This window comes from Muscardinus avellanarius (genome assembly GCF_963383645.1).
Source record: "Muscardinus avellanarius genome assembly, chromosome: 8".
NCBI classification, from domain to species: domain Eukaryota; kingdom Metazoa; phylum Chordata; class Mammalia; order Rodentia; family Gliridae; genus Muscardinus; species Muscardinus avellanarius.
Window position 1 is genome coordinate 89,482,035 of NC_137794.1, and position 15,526 is coordinate 89,497,560.

Below are 15,526 nucleotides of genomic sequence, written 5' to 3' on the forward strand. Positions count from 1 at the left end.
ATACTCCCAGACCTATTTTATATTTCATTTGGAAACAGGATCTCACTAAGTTGCTGAGCGCCTCACTAAGTAGCTGAGGCTGGCTTCGAACCTGTGCGATCCTCCTGTCTCAGCCTCTCAAGCACGGGGATTATAAGCGTGCGCCACCACGCCCAGCTATGCATTTGTTTTTGAAACAAGGTCTCTCTCCCTCTGTTGCTGCTGGAACCTGCAATCCACTTGATCCTCTTGTCTCAGCCTCTCAGGCACTGAGATTACAGGCCATAGCATTCAGTGGAAACTGTACTTTGAACTTTGAATTTTGATCTTTCCTTGAGTTATAATATGTAGTATATACTCTACATTCCAGGCAGTAGCTTCGAAACCTCAGCCCTTGAAATCACTAGGAAAAACACCCGATACTCTGCTTAGACTGTGTTGCCAGTGTTTGGGGGATAGAAGTATTCAATAAAGTTCAGGAGATATTCAACTGCAACCTGGTCTTTGTGTTTGATAATTTTGCCCAACTCTACGCTAATGTAATGTTCTGTTCACATTTGAGGCACGTGAGGCTAAGCTACAGTTGGGCAGGTTTGATGGGTTAAATGCATTGCTGGGAATTGAACCCAGGGGCATTCTACCGCTGAGCTACACCTTCAGCCTTAATTTATTTTATTTTTGAAACAGGGTCTTGCTAAGTTGCTGACAGCCTCACTAAATTTCTGAAGCTGTCCTCAAACTTGCAATGCTCCTAGCTCAGCCTCCCAATTACTGGGATTATAGGTTTGAGATACTAGGCCCAGGCTCATTTTTAACTTATGATGTGTGTATTAGGATGTGACTCCATTATCAGTCGAACATCTGTTTTATTAATCTTATCATTATTATTGTGTGTGTGGTATTAGGAATTAAACACAGGAGCAGTACCTACCAGACATTTTATTTTATTTGTTGTATTGGGGATTGAACCCAGGGGCTTTTTTTTTTTTTTTTTTCCTTTTGCAGGTCTGGGGATGGAACTCAGGGACATTTGACCTCCAAGCCCCTGCCCTATTTTTAATTTTTAATTTTGAAACAAGGTCTCACTTAGTTGCAGAGGGCCTCACTAGGTAGCTGAGGCTGCCCATGAACCGTGAACCTCTATTCTCAGCCTCCTGAATGCTGGGATTACAAGTGTGCATCACCACGCCCAGCTTCCAGCCCTAATTTTTATTCCTATTTCGAAACAGGGCCTCACTAAGTTCTGGAGGACCTCACTAAGTAGCTAAGGCTGGCCGCGAACCTGTGATCCTCCTGTTTCAGCTTCCCAAGTACTAGGATTATAAGCGTGCACCACCACACCCAGCTTAATTTTATTTTATTATCTATTTGGTATTGGAGATTGAACCAAGAGGCATTCTACCCTTGAGCTACACTTTCAGTCCGTGTGTGTGTGTGTGTGTGTGTGTGTGTGTGTGTGGTGCTGGGGATTGAACCCAGGAACATTCTACCTCTGAGCTACATCCCTAGCCCTCCCTTCCTTCCTTCCTTCCTTCCTTCCTTCCTTCCTTTCTTTATTTTTATTTTTCTTTCTTTTTTTCTCTTGCAGTACTAGGGATGGAACCCAGGGGTATTGTACCTCCAAGCTACATCCCCAGCCCTATTTTTACTATTTATTTATTTATTTATTTATTTATTTATTTATTTATTTAGTGGTACTGGGGATGGAACCCAGGAGGGTTCTACCTCCAAGTGACACTACCAGCCCTATTTTTTATTCTTTATTTTGAAACAGCGTCTCACTAAGTTGCGGAGAGCCTCACTAAGTAGCTGAGGCTATCCACGAACCGTGATCCTCAGGTCTCAGCCTCCCGAATGCTGGGATTACAAGCGTGCACCACCATGCCTGGCTTAAATCCCACATTTTTTAGCACTTGAATTCTTCCTAGGTGGAAAATGCAGAGAGCTCTAAGACCTTCGCATGTTCTGAAAAGTCTGCGTTATAGCCCTTTGTTTCCTTTTAAGGACACATAGATACCAGTCTATGCAGTAGGCTTTACATTCATTAAAACATTTTCTTTTTGTGGAACTGGGGATTGAACCCAGAGGTATTTTTTTTTTAATTTAAACTATCCAGCCCTACTTAATTTTTATTTTGAAACAGAGTCTAAGTCGAAGAAAGACTCACTAAATTGCCGAGGCTGGCCTCGAATCTGTGGTCCTCATGATTTAGCCTCCCAAGTACTGGGATTACTGGTGTGCTCACCACACCCGGCTTGTTTTCTCTGACTCCATCTGAATGTTCAATCACAGAAAGACTTTTCCTGGTCCTCAGGTAGAGATGAACCCACTCAGATTTTCTTCCAGCATGTGAAACCTTCCTCCAGCAGGTTTCATTTAGATTCCTGATCCACTGAGGTTTATTCTTATAAATGAGGTGAAGTAGAAATCTTAACGTTTCTTTTTCCAAATGGTGAATAAGTTGTACTAGTACCATTATAACAACTTTATGATATAGTATTAAAATTTCAAAGCTGGGCATCGTGGTGCACACTTGTAATTCGCAAACTGCGATCCTCTGGTCTCCGTCTCTCAAATGCTGGGATTATAAGCGTGTGCCACCATGCCCAGATAAAACCAAAAAAAAAAAAATTTTAAAAGACTGGGAACAAGCCGGGAATGATGGTGCACGCTTGTAATCCCAGCATTCTGGAGGCTGAGACCTGAGGATTGTTTGTTCGAGGCCAACCTCAGCTACTTAGTGAGGTCCTCTGCAACTCAGTGAGACCCTGTTTCAAAATAAAGAATAAGAAATAGGGCCAGGTGTGGTGGCGCACGCTTGTAATCCCCGCGCTTGGGAGGCAGAGACAGGAGGATCGCGCAGGTTCGAAGCCAGCCGCGCGCGCTGGTTTAGGAGACCCTGTTTCCAAATTTAAAAAAAATGTAAAAATAGGTCTGGGAGTGTAGCCTGGAGGTAGAAGGGCTTCCAGGAACCCCAGTACCACCAAAAAAAAAAAAAAAAAAAGAAAAAGAAAAAGAAATAGGGCTGGGGTGTAGCTCTGAGGTTGAATGCCCCTGGGTTCCATCCCCAGACCCCAAAAAACAAAAACAAAAGCAAAAACACCGACTGGGAACATAGCTCAGAAGTAGAATTCCCCTAGGTTCAATCCTCAGTCACACACACACACACACACACACACAGAGTTAAGACGGCATGGTAGCACACATCTGTAATCTCAATTTCTTAGGAGTCCAGAGCAGGTTTGAGGCCCACTTTGGTAATTTAACAAGAACTTCTTCTCTAAATAAAATTAAAAGAACTGGGATGCAGCTTGGTGGTAAAGTGCCTCTGGATTAAATTCCCAATGCTGATATTTTACAAATGTTTTTTAAAATGTCAAAACCACAAATTTTTCTCTAAAGCCTCTTGTTACCAAAATCCAACTTTACGTAAATTTATTTGTTCACGAACCTGCTCTGAAGTGGTTTGAGGCTACTGATGTTCCCTGAGTAATGTACTATCGTTATGCATTTCACTGTAGTTTATTTCACTGCCGGTTGTTACCCAGACAGTGCTGACTATGATCCATACTACGTAGTATGTGCAAAGTATTACCTTACTAAATTTAAAGAGTTCTGCATTCATACATATACATAAAATAGTTCATGGAAAATACTTAGTTGCTTTTGTGTGTGTATGGTACCAGGGATTGAAATCAGAGCATTTACACCATTCCCCTAAATCCCCCCACACCATTGTTTTGAAACTGGGTCCCCCTAAGTTGCTGATGCTGGCCTTGAACCTTCGACCTCCTCTCCTATCTCAGCCTCCCAAGTACCAGGATTACAGGTATGTGCCACTGTGCTGGCTCATGGAAAAACAGTAGTGTTTGCCACAGAGTAACCCCATCGACATATGTTAACTACTACTGCTCTTATTGTTATTACTACTACAAGCACTACCACCATCACTATTCATTATTATAAATTTTAGGAGTGGCCAGAAAAGTGAGCCAACACCTAAAAAGAATCAAAATAATTATTAACATCAGTAGAAGTATAAAGGACTTGCTCAGTGTCCCAGGGTGAGTCGAGTCTCCCCAGCATCCACAGGGAGTGCTTTGGTACTCAGCAGAGATATGGGTAGGAAGAAAGTGAAACCAAGCCAGGTGTTGGTCAGGGAACCTGCCTCCCGGCCGGGGGAGACACACCAGAGAGCTGCTTTCCCTCTTTACCTTGAGGGCAGAAGAGTCCTCACCAGGAACTGGGTCCACAGGCACCTTGATCTGGGCCCTCCCCGCCTCCAAACCTGTGAGAAGAGAAATGTGTGTCAAGCCACCCATCTGTGGGCTTGGCGATGGCAGCCAGAACAGACTAAGACAGTTGTAAGATAACCCTCTTAATGTGTTTTTACTCGCTCATTCCAGGAGGTGAGTTCAGTCCTGTCCAATGAATCCTGTGGCCATTGCTTCAAAGCTAGCGTCCCTCCGGGTAGCTCTCGATGTGGATAGCGTGGATCCCGTCTCCATCTTGTAGCCCCGTGAGATCAGATCAAAACCAGAAAAGCAGCATCGCTTACATAAGGCTGCTTTAGTGAGGATTATTTCTGCCTGGGAGCACTACTGTTAAAGACTTGAATGAGGATATAATTGCCAGATAAGCCAGCTTCTCTACACAATTCAAGTTGATTACCAGCCTTAGCTGGCAGAAAACCAGCTGGGCCGAAATCTTTGTGGCTCGCTGCCTCCACCTTCTGGAAGTATTGAGACATAACAATCATATATATATTTGTAAAGCAAAAAAAAAAAAAATATATATATATATATATATATATATATCTTTATCGCCACTCTCATTACTAGAAATTAATGTTGAGATAAAAACAACCCAAACATCACCATATCAAGATAGTGTAGCATTAAGGCTTTAGAAATACCATTCCCTTTTGGTGTCATTTTTATTTACTTTTATTATTTATTTATTTATTTATTTATTTATTTATTGGTGGTATTGGGGTTCCTGGAAACCCTTCTACCTCTGGCCTACCCTCCCAGACCTATTTTATACTTTTATTTGGAAACAGGGTCTTTAAGACAGTGAGGCTGGCTTCGAACCTGTATGAGCCTCCTGTCTCCACCTCCCAAGCGCGGGGATTACTTTATTTTATTATTATTATTATGTGTGTGTGTGTGTGTGTGTGTGTGTGTGTGTGTGTGTGGTATTGGGGTTCCTGGAAACTCTTCTACCTCCAGGCTACACTCCCAGACCTATTTTATATATTTTTAAATTTGGAAACAGGGTCTCTTAAACCATTGAGGGCTGGCTTCAAACCTGCATGATCCTCCTGTCTCTGCCTCCCAAGCAAGGGGATTATAATCGTGTGCCACCACGCCTGGACTTATTATTATTTTTTGTGGTACTGAGGGTGGAACCCAGGGGCTTTTCTACCTCTGGGCTATATTCCCAGACCTGTTTTATACTTTATTCATTTATTATTTATTTATTTATTTATTTATTTTGGTGGTTCTGGGGTTCCTGGAAGCCCTTCTACTTCCGGGCTACACTCCCAGACCTATTTGTATACATTTTTTTAATTTGGAAAGAGGGTCTCTTAAGCCAATAAAACTGGCTTCGAACCTGCACGATCCTCCTGTCTCCACCTCCCATGCACGGGGATTACAAGCGTGCGCCACCACGCCTGGCTATTATACTTTATTTGGAAACAGGGTCTCACTAAATTGCAGAGGGCTTCACTAAGTAGCTGAGGCTGGCTTTGAACCTGTGTAATCCTCCTGTCTCAGCCTCCTAAGCGCTGGGATTACAAGCATGTGCCCTGCCCGTCTTTAGTGTCATTTTTAGGTCTAAGGAAATAGATAACTGACCACCCAGAGTCTCTTTCTGTGATCTATAGTATATTTTATTTTTGACTAAGGACAAATTCAAAAGTTTCCTTCTTATACAGAGGATTATTAAACTTTATCACCATCAATTTGTGATAAATATCTCTTAGTAGACTACTACTAGAACATGTCTTTTATCTAATAGAGACTATTTTCAAAATAATCTGCAATAAATACCATCCTTTTTAAGTAAAATGTTGAATGTTCTTGCTTTGAGTCCAGGAATAAGCAAAGGATGCCTGCTACCACTGTTTGGGAGTAGTACTGTGTTGAGCACAGGGCTTCATACATGCTAGGCAAGTCTCTACCATTGAGCTACATTCTCAGTACTTTTTATTTTTGAGGCAGAGTCTTAATAAGTGGGTGCCCTTGAACTTAAAATCCTCCTGCCTCAGCCTTCTAAGTAGCTGAGATTGCAGGTGTAAACTGCTGTGCCAGGGCACATTGATGGTTTTGTAGAAAGGAGTAGGGAGGCCGGTGTGGTGATGTACGCCTATAATTTCAGTACTTGGGAGACTGAGACAGGAAGATGGCAGGTTTGAATCCAGACTCAGCGACTTAGTGAGGCTCTCAGCAACTTAGCAAGAGCTTGTTTCCAAATAAAAATAGAACTGGGGGTGTAGCTTGGAGGTAGAATGCCCCTGGTTTCAATCCCCAGGACCACAAAAAAGAAAGAAAAATGAAAAAATAAATGAGTAGGGGAAATATTTAAGAAATCATAAACTGTTTCTAGTGTTGAAAATCTACAAAAACCTGAGGATCTGATAATTCTGGGTTAATTTATTTTTCCTGGGCAAGATTTGAGGAATGTTTCCCCATCAGTGTCTTAGAAGAGGAATCCTGTTGTAAGCACCTAGTGAAAAGCTATGGAAGGGTATTGATCCCAGCACCCCTGGTTAGGACAGATAAACAGAGTAACTTCATTTATATTGAATCTACCTTGAAAAGCCAAATTCTATAATATTAGAGGTTGTGTGTTGCATCTTAAAAGAAGAAGAAAAATACAAAAACACCAAATAAAAATGGACAAAACACAGGAACAACCAAATGGCCAATTCAAAAATTTTAAAGTGTTCTACCTCATTAGTAATTAAGGAAGGTCAATGAACTACTCTATATCCCCACTGGGATAGCCTGCATTTAAAGGTCTAACAAGACCAACCTGTCCCTGCCAGCTGGATCCCGGGTTTGGAGATCTTTCAGAGCTACATCATCTAGAAAATAGAAGAGCCAGGCGTGGTGGCCCACGCTGTAATCCCAGCATTTGGGAGGCTGAGACAGGAGGGTCGTGGTTAGCGGACAGCCTCAGCTACTTAGTGAGGCCCTCTGCAACTTAGTGAGACCAGGTTTCAAAAAAAAAAAAAAAAAAGAAAGAAAGAAAGAAAGAAAGAAAGAGAGAGAGAGAGAAAGGAAGAAGAGAAAAGGCCCTGAGGTCACCGATGCTCGGCCGCGTTGTCCTCCTTCGCATCTGGACCAGTGATATCCACTAAAGCAAACTAAAAGTAAAAATCGTTTTAAACCCGGTTGTGGTGGCTCATGCTTGTAATCCCCGCGTTTAGGAGGCGGAGACAGGAAGCTCACGCGAAGCCAGCTGCTCTGGCTTAAGAGACCCTGTTTCCAAATTAAAAAAATATAAAATAGGTCTGGGAGTGTAGCCCGGAGGTAGAAGGGCTTCCAGGAACCCCAGTACCACACACACACACACAAAAAAAAAAAAAAAAAAAAAAACTTACCCTGTTGTTTATAGACTTTAATTGGTCTGATCTATGGCATCAGGAAATGATCTTTGGATGTAAAACGATTTTTTTTTTTTTTTTTTTTTGTGGTACTGGAGTTCCTGGAAACCCTTCTACCTCCGGGCTACACTCCCAGACCTATCAGACCTATTTTTACATTTTTATTTGGAAACAGGATCTCCTAAACCAGCACGCGCGGCTGGCTTCGAACCTGCGCGAACCTCCTGTCTCTGCCTCCCAAGCGCGGGGATTATACGCATGCTCCACCACGCCCCGGCCAGGGGGAAGTCTTTAGTGACCAAAAACTGAAGCGTCAGTTGTCTTTTCAGGTAATGAAGATCGCTTTCTTTTAGATTCTTAAAATTTACCCTTGCAGAGAATTCTGAAAATCTTTATAGAGTTTTGCTACATGCCATGAAGCCAGCCTTTTGCTCTCTGAAATTATATATTATAATATTAATGCATATCAATTAATATATAATAAGACAATATGATTTTATATAATTAGATAACTAATTATATTATTATATATTAATGAATTAATATATGAAAATATAATAATATTATACATAATTTCAGAGAGCAAACAAGCCTGACTGACAAGCCACCCGACAGACTGTAGAGAAATATTAGAAATATATATATAATTTTTTTTTTTTTTTGCGGGTCTGGAGATGGAACCCAGGGGCGTTTGACCTCTGAGCTACATCCCCTGCCCTATTTTTTATTCTTTATTTTGAAACTGGGTCTCACTGAGTTGCAGAGGGTCTCACTAAGTACTTGAGGCTGTCTGCAAACCTTGATCCTCTGGTCTCAGCCTCCCGAATGCTGGGATTACAAGTGTGCGCCACCACACCTGGCCTATATATATATTATTTTTTTCGGTACTGGGATTGAACCCAGGGGCATTCTGCCTTCGAGCTACACCCCCAGCCCTATTTTTTATTCTTTATTTTGAAACAGGGTCTAAGTTGCAGAGGGCTTCACTAAGTAGCTGAGGCTGACTATAAACCTGCGATCCTTCTCAGCCTCCCAAGTACTGGGATTACAAGCATGCACCACCATGCCTGGCTCTGAAATTATGTTCAACACATTAATTTAAAATATTGTTCTTAGTTAGCTTGCAGAAGGTCTTAATATTTGTGAGATGGTATGAAAATGGAGGGACTAAGCAAATAATACAGCCCCACAAACTACAGCTGATAAAGATGAACAACATGGAATAAAGGCGTTCAATAAAACTTGAAGTGGGAAAGGAAGGTGAAGGGGAGAAAGAAAAGGAAAGAGAAGAAAGAAGAAAAGCTGGTGGCCATGATATGTTTGTAAACACAAGAACACAAATGGTGCACTTGAAATAACCCTTAAAAGCAAAACATTTTTCAACCAACAAGTCACCCTAAAGACTGTGGAGAAATATTAGTTCTCTTACTAGACCAGCTTTTTATCCTTTGAAGTTCTATCCTGCTAATGACTGGAACACCGCTGCGTTCATTTCAGTCTTATGGGCCTCTGAAAAGCCCAGATCTGGTCTTTGTGTCTCTGTCTGTCTGTCTGTCTCTCACACACACACACACACACTTGCACAGCAGGTGATTTTAAACAGCCTGCATCACCTGGTGCAGTGGTGGAGGCCTGACGATTTTCATTTGGGATGCAAGCTCAAATAACATACTTAGTCCAATTATTCTCTTTTTCAGGCTGCCCTTTTTTAAAAATTATATTTCCCGAGAGGATAAAGCCGGGTGTGGATGGAGCCACAATGGGGGCATACAGTACTTAACAAAGATTATATGTTGTGTCCAGAAAGTGCCCAGTGTTAAAACGAAGGTTAGAAAGGATCTCTTTGCTGGCTGTGCTTTCTTTAATCCCATTTTCTGTGGCCTTGAATAGGATTAGGGCTCAGAGGGAGGGATGGAAGGAGGTATCCAACAGGGGGGAGAGCAGGGCAGGGAACTGCCTGTGCCCATATTTTCCGCAGAACTGCTCTGTCAGCCTGTGGAGAGACTTTCCAGCCAGGGAACTGCAGTGTTACAAGATTGCGAAGTTGGCAGAATTTTCCTGTACAAATTATTCTCCTGGAGGGAAAGGGAGCTTTTATTTCATTCCTATTTTATATAAAACACTTGATTGTGTTAAAAGATAATTTTCAAAATATATTCCCGTTGACACACCTGGTTTTAGGACCAGAAGAACTCTGTGTGTGTGTGTGTGTGTGTGTGTGTGTGTGTGTGTGTGTGTGTTACTGGAAATGGAATCCAGGGACATTCTACCTCCAAGCCATATCCCCAGCCCTTTTTTTTTTTAGAGGCACTGGGGATGGAACCCAGGGGCCTTCTACCTCTGGTCTATACTCCCAGACCTATTTTATATTTTATTTGGAAACAGGGTCTCTTAAACCATATGAGGCTGGCTTCTGTCTCAGCCTCCTAAGCGCGGAGATTACAAGCGTGCGCCACCATGCCCGGCTTTCCCCAGCCCTTTTTATCTTTTATTTTGAAGCTGCATCTTGCCTGATTGCTGAGGCTGGCCTTGAGTCTGTGATCCTCCTGTTAAGCTTCCCAAGTGCTGCAATCACAGGTGTATGCCACCTCGCCTGGCTATTATTTCAGCCTTCAGTCACCATGTTTCATGTATTTTGAATTTCTCAGTAGAACATGAGACAGCGTGAAGTGAGAGAGGAAAGAATAACTTAGAGGCAGACATGCCTCGGTGCCCATCCTGGCTCTGGTGTTTACCAACGCTGGGACTTGAGTAGGTTTCTTATTTTTTTCTGAGCCTCAGTTTCTTCTTCTGCAAAATAGCTCTACTAGAACCTGTCTTACAAAATGGTGAGAATTCAATAAGAAATGAAAATAAAGATCTAACAACACTGGCTGTGATAAAAACAACATTCTAAGCCGGGCGTGGTGGCTCATGCGGAGACAGGAGGGTCTCACAGATTCGAAGCCAGCCTCGCTGGCTTAAGAGACCCTGTTTCCAAATGAAAAGGTTAAAAAATAGGTCTGGGAGTGTAGCCTGTGGGAGTGTATCCGCAGGTAGAAGGGCTTCCAGGAACCCCAGTACCACCAAAAAAAAAAAAAAAAATTGATGTGATTTTAAAAAAAATTTTCTACTCAATATGGTGAGGACCAAACTTTGATTTCCACTTCCTTTCCAATTTTATGGTGATTTATCCCATTGGTAAGGCAACAAAATTATGAATCTTTAATCAAAGATTCACAGAGTCATTAAAAATCTTCTTTGAAGCTGGGTGTGGTGGCGCACGCTTGTAATCCCCACGCTTGGGAGGCTGAGACAGGAGGATCGCATGGGTTCGAAGCCAGCCTCAGCTATTTAGGTGAGACTCTCCGCAACTTAGTCCAGTTTCCAAATAAAATATAAAATAGGTCTGGGAGTATAGCCCAGAGGTAGAAAGCATCTGGGTTCCACCCCCAGTACCACCAAAAATAATAAAAAAAAATCTTCTTTGGGCCCGGGGCACAGTGACGCACATGTGTAACTCCAACTGCAGGGGAGGCTGAGACAGCAGAACTGCAAGTTCAAGCCCAGCCTGGGCAATGTAGGGAGACTCTTGAGATAAAATACATTTTTCAAAAGGGCTGGGGATGTAGTTCACTGGTAGAGCACTTGCCTAGCATGTGTGAGGCCCTGGATTCAATCCTTAGTATCATAAAACAAGCAAACAAAAAATAAAACAGAAACTCCTTTGTAGGCAAAGAGGGAGGGAGAAAGGAATACAGACAGGAATGAACTTGTCCCTAGTTTTGTTCTTTCTGTTCTTTTTCTTCTTTCAGGGTAAGCGTTCTTAGCCAGGCACAGTGGCGCACGCCTGTAAGCCCAGTACTTGGGAGGCTGAGACAGAAGGATCTTAGATTCAAGACCAGCCTTAGGAACTTAGCAAGACCCTGTTTCAAAATAAAAAGGCTGGGGGTGTAGCTCAGATATAGAATGTCCCTGGGTTTAATCTCTAGTATCACAATCACAGAAATGTAATTGTTCTTTTGTCTTCATTACAAATAGGTTTTATCTTTGGACACTGCTAACGTTCTTAGCCGTTAAGTTTTTCATATATGTAGTGAGTATTGACCCTTTTTAGGGGCATCAGAGCTTATCTTTAATTTTATTTCTAAGTAGCATTGCAAATTGAACCCAGGACCTTGCACATGCTAGGCCAGTGTTTAGCTGCTGAGGTACATACCTAGCTCTTTTTATTTTATTCTGAGACAGGTTCTCTCTAAATGGCCAAAGTGGCCTTGCACTTGGGATTCTCTTGCTTCAGCCTCGGGGTTGTGGGATTACAGGAGTACCCACTGAGGCAGGGCAGAAGGTAAAGCAGCCTTCTGCATCCACCTTTCTGTGAGGTTGGGGCAGGTAAGCAGAAAGGTGAGACACGTATGGGTCCCAGGGCATCAGGGCCCTGGCCGGCCCACATAAAATTATTCAAATGAAGGATTGAAACTGCAAAAGTCATTGGTCCCTGAAGTTCAATTCTGACCAATCCTAAAAGAACAGATAGAAACCTCAAGAAGGTTTAAAAGCCTATTCCCCAAGGGCTTCAAGGTCACTCTCTTTCCGGGATTCCCCCCCCCCCCTTGGGAGGGGCTGCTTTGTCCTCTTTAACTTAAAATAAAACTTTCTTTTTTTTTTTTTTTGAGGTACTGGGGATGGAACTCAGGGGCATTCTGCCTCTGAGGTACACCCCCAGCCCTATTTTTTTAATTATTTATTTTGAAACAGGGTCTCACTGAGTTGCAAAGGGCCTCACTAAGTAGCAGAGGCTGTCCACAAACCGCGATCCTCCTGTCTCAGCCTCCCCAATGCCCGGGATTACAAGCGTGTGCACCACCATACCCGGCTCAAAACTTTTATATTTTTATACCCTTCTCTAGTCCTTGAACTTCATTCATCAAGATCCACTGGACAAGGACCCTAATAAAAGGAGACACTTCCGTTTCACCACCGCACCTGGCTTGAGATTATTATTATTATTTTATTTTTTTTTTCATTTAAATTGTTTTGTGCTGTTTTTCAATACCTACCTTGAGAAACAAGGAAGAAAATAAAAGTGCCGACGGACCACACTAGAAATCTCCACTTGAGGTCAAACAGGGGCAGCGCTTGGAGACAGGTTAGATCACATTTTATCTGGAGGTGATTTCTGTTTTCAAGCGTCCCTGCTGCTTAGCAGGAAATGAATACATCGCAGTGTTAAAATATCAGCACAATTTTTTTTTGACACAGCAGTGTTTCTAGCAAAAATATTTTAATTAAGCAAGGCCCCAGCACGAGTGTGAAAAGTCTAATTAGCCTGGTGGGTGAAAGACCCCCGAGTGGTCTTTCCCTTAGGAATGGAGACCCCGGAACCCAGAGATCAGTCCGAGACCACAGGATGCAATAGCATGAGGATTTTATTAAACACAGGTACCTGTGGGCGGCAGAGTCTGCACAGAGACTTGCGCGCCCCTGGTCTTTTTCAGGGGGCTTTTATAGGGGCAGCGGAAGCGGGGTTACAGAAGCAGAAAAGCATTGTTAGCCTAGATACAGAGTTGCTATTGGTCCCGGTAACTAGGGAACAAGACGACCTCGATCATGAGGTTGTTTTGGCCTTTACTTAATAGAAAATTGTATAGGACGTACGGTATCGGTCTGTTCTGCCAGGAGACTGCTAGCGAGCAGTTATGCTCCCATTCTTCCTGTTTGGCAGGCTCACTGACTTTTGAAACCCTCCACACTCTATCTTCCGGGTTCAGATTTAGGTTAATCATGGCTTCGCTTTAGCTAAGCTGAGCTAGGGTCTTTCAGTGGGTATCAGTGAGCCGCCAGCGGGTCTGGGGATGAGTCCCGGTCCTGGGGCATTGCTTGGCGGAAGGCAGCGCCTGGGACCCAAGGCTTCTGAATGCCAGTCACTGCAAAGGTTTCCTTTTCTCCCAGAGATTGTTTGTAAATGGAGAAGCATATTACTGAGTTTGTTTCTCATTACAAATCCATCCCATCGTCAGTTTCTCAGGAACAAGGGGAAGGGAGAAGCAATCGGAAGGGAATGAGCCAGCTTGGACAGGGTGGAAGCCTTCACACAGAGCCTGTCTCCACCCCCCTCCCTAAGCTGTGTCCCCTGGGCAGCTTGAATTCCAGAGAAATGGAGGAGCTGCGTCTCCATGGGAACAGCATGGGAGAACAAAATGTGGAATCAAGTTAATATTTATAGCCCATGACTGTTGGTTTTGTGCCTTGGCTTTATTCATTAAGTCATCTCAGGGCTGAGAGGAGAACAGGTGTGTATATCTTGTGGGTACCTCGGTTCTTTTGTTTGTTTCTTGAGGTACTGGAGATGGAACCCAGGTGCACTCTTACCTCTGAGCTACATCCCCAACCCTATATTTTATTCTTTATTTTGAAACGGTATCTCACTGAGTTGCAAAGAGCCTCACTAAACAGCTAAGGCTGTCCAGGCAAACAGTGATCCTCATGTCTCCACCTCCCGAATGCTGGGATTACTAGTGTGTGCCACCACCACGCCGGTAAATTCTTTATCAGAGGTCAGTGTTATCTCTAGAGATGGCATTGACAATTGGAAGAAAACTTTATCTTATTTATTATTTATAGTAGTAGTAGTACTAAGGATTGAACCTAGTATCCTACCTCTGAGCTATATCCCTAGTCCTATTTGACTTCATATATATATATGAAGTCCTATTTGACTTCATATATATATATATATATATATATATATTTTTTTTTTTTTTTTTTTTTTTTTGGTGGTACTGGGGTTCCTGGAAGCCCTTCTACTTCTGGGCTACACTCCCAGACCTATTTTTACATTTTTATTTGGAAACAGGGTCTCCTAAGCCAGCGCGTGCGGCTGGCTTCAAACCTGCGCCATCCTCCTGTCTCCGCCTCCCAAGCGCAGGGATTACAAGCGTGCGCCACCATGCCTGGCGACTTCATATATTTTTAATTTATATTTTTTTCTGGTCTGGGGATGGAACCCAGGGGCATTCGACCTCTGAGCTACACCCACCCCCTGCCCTAATTTTTTTATTCTTTATTTTGAGACAAGGTCTCTTTAACTTGCAGAGGGCATCACTAAGTAGCTGAGGCTGTCCGCGAACCACGATCCTCCAGTCTCAGTCTCCCGAATGCTGGGATTACAAGCGTGTGCCACCACACCTGGCTGAGTTTGTATTTTGAAACAGGGTCTCACTAAATTGCCAAGGCTGGCCTTAATCCTGTGATCCTCCTGTCTTATCCTCCCAAGTCCTGGTATTACAGGCATGTACTACCATGCATGGCTTGGAAGAAAATATTTTATAATTACACACCTGAATTCTCTGGGTTTACAAAGTATATATGAGGTCCCTGTGTTCATGGCCTTATTGTCTTTTTTTGGTGTGTGTGGGTCTGGGAATGGAACCCAGGGCATCATCTGACCTCTGAGCTACACCCCCTGCCCTACTTTTTTATTCTTTATTTTGAAACCGGTCTCACTGAGTTGCAGAGGGCCTCACTAAGTAGCTGAGGCTGTCCTTGAACCACAACCACGATCCCCTGGTCTCAGCCTCCCAAATGCTGGGATTACAGCATGCGTCACCACACCCAGCTGGCTGTATAGTCTTGATGTGTGCTTTTAAGATATCTTGTCAGCCGGCTGGGCGTGGTGGCACACGCTTGTAATCCCTACGCTTGGGAGGTGGAGACAGGAGGATCTTGGGATGCAGAGACAGGAGGATCGCGCAGGTTAGAAGCCAGCCGTGCTGGCTTAAGAGACCCTGTTTCCAAAAAACAAAAAAGGTAGGTCTGGGAGTGTAGCCCGGAGGTAGAAGGGCTTCCAGGAATCTCAGTACCACCAAAATAAATAAATAAATAAAAACAAAAGATATCTTGTCAGCCAGGTTTGGTGGTACATGTCTGTAATCCCAGTACTTGGGAGCCTAA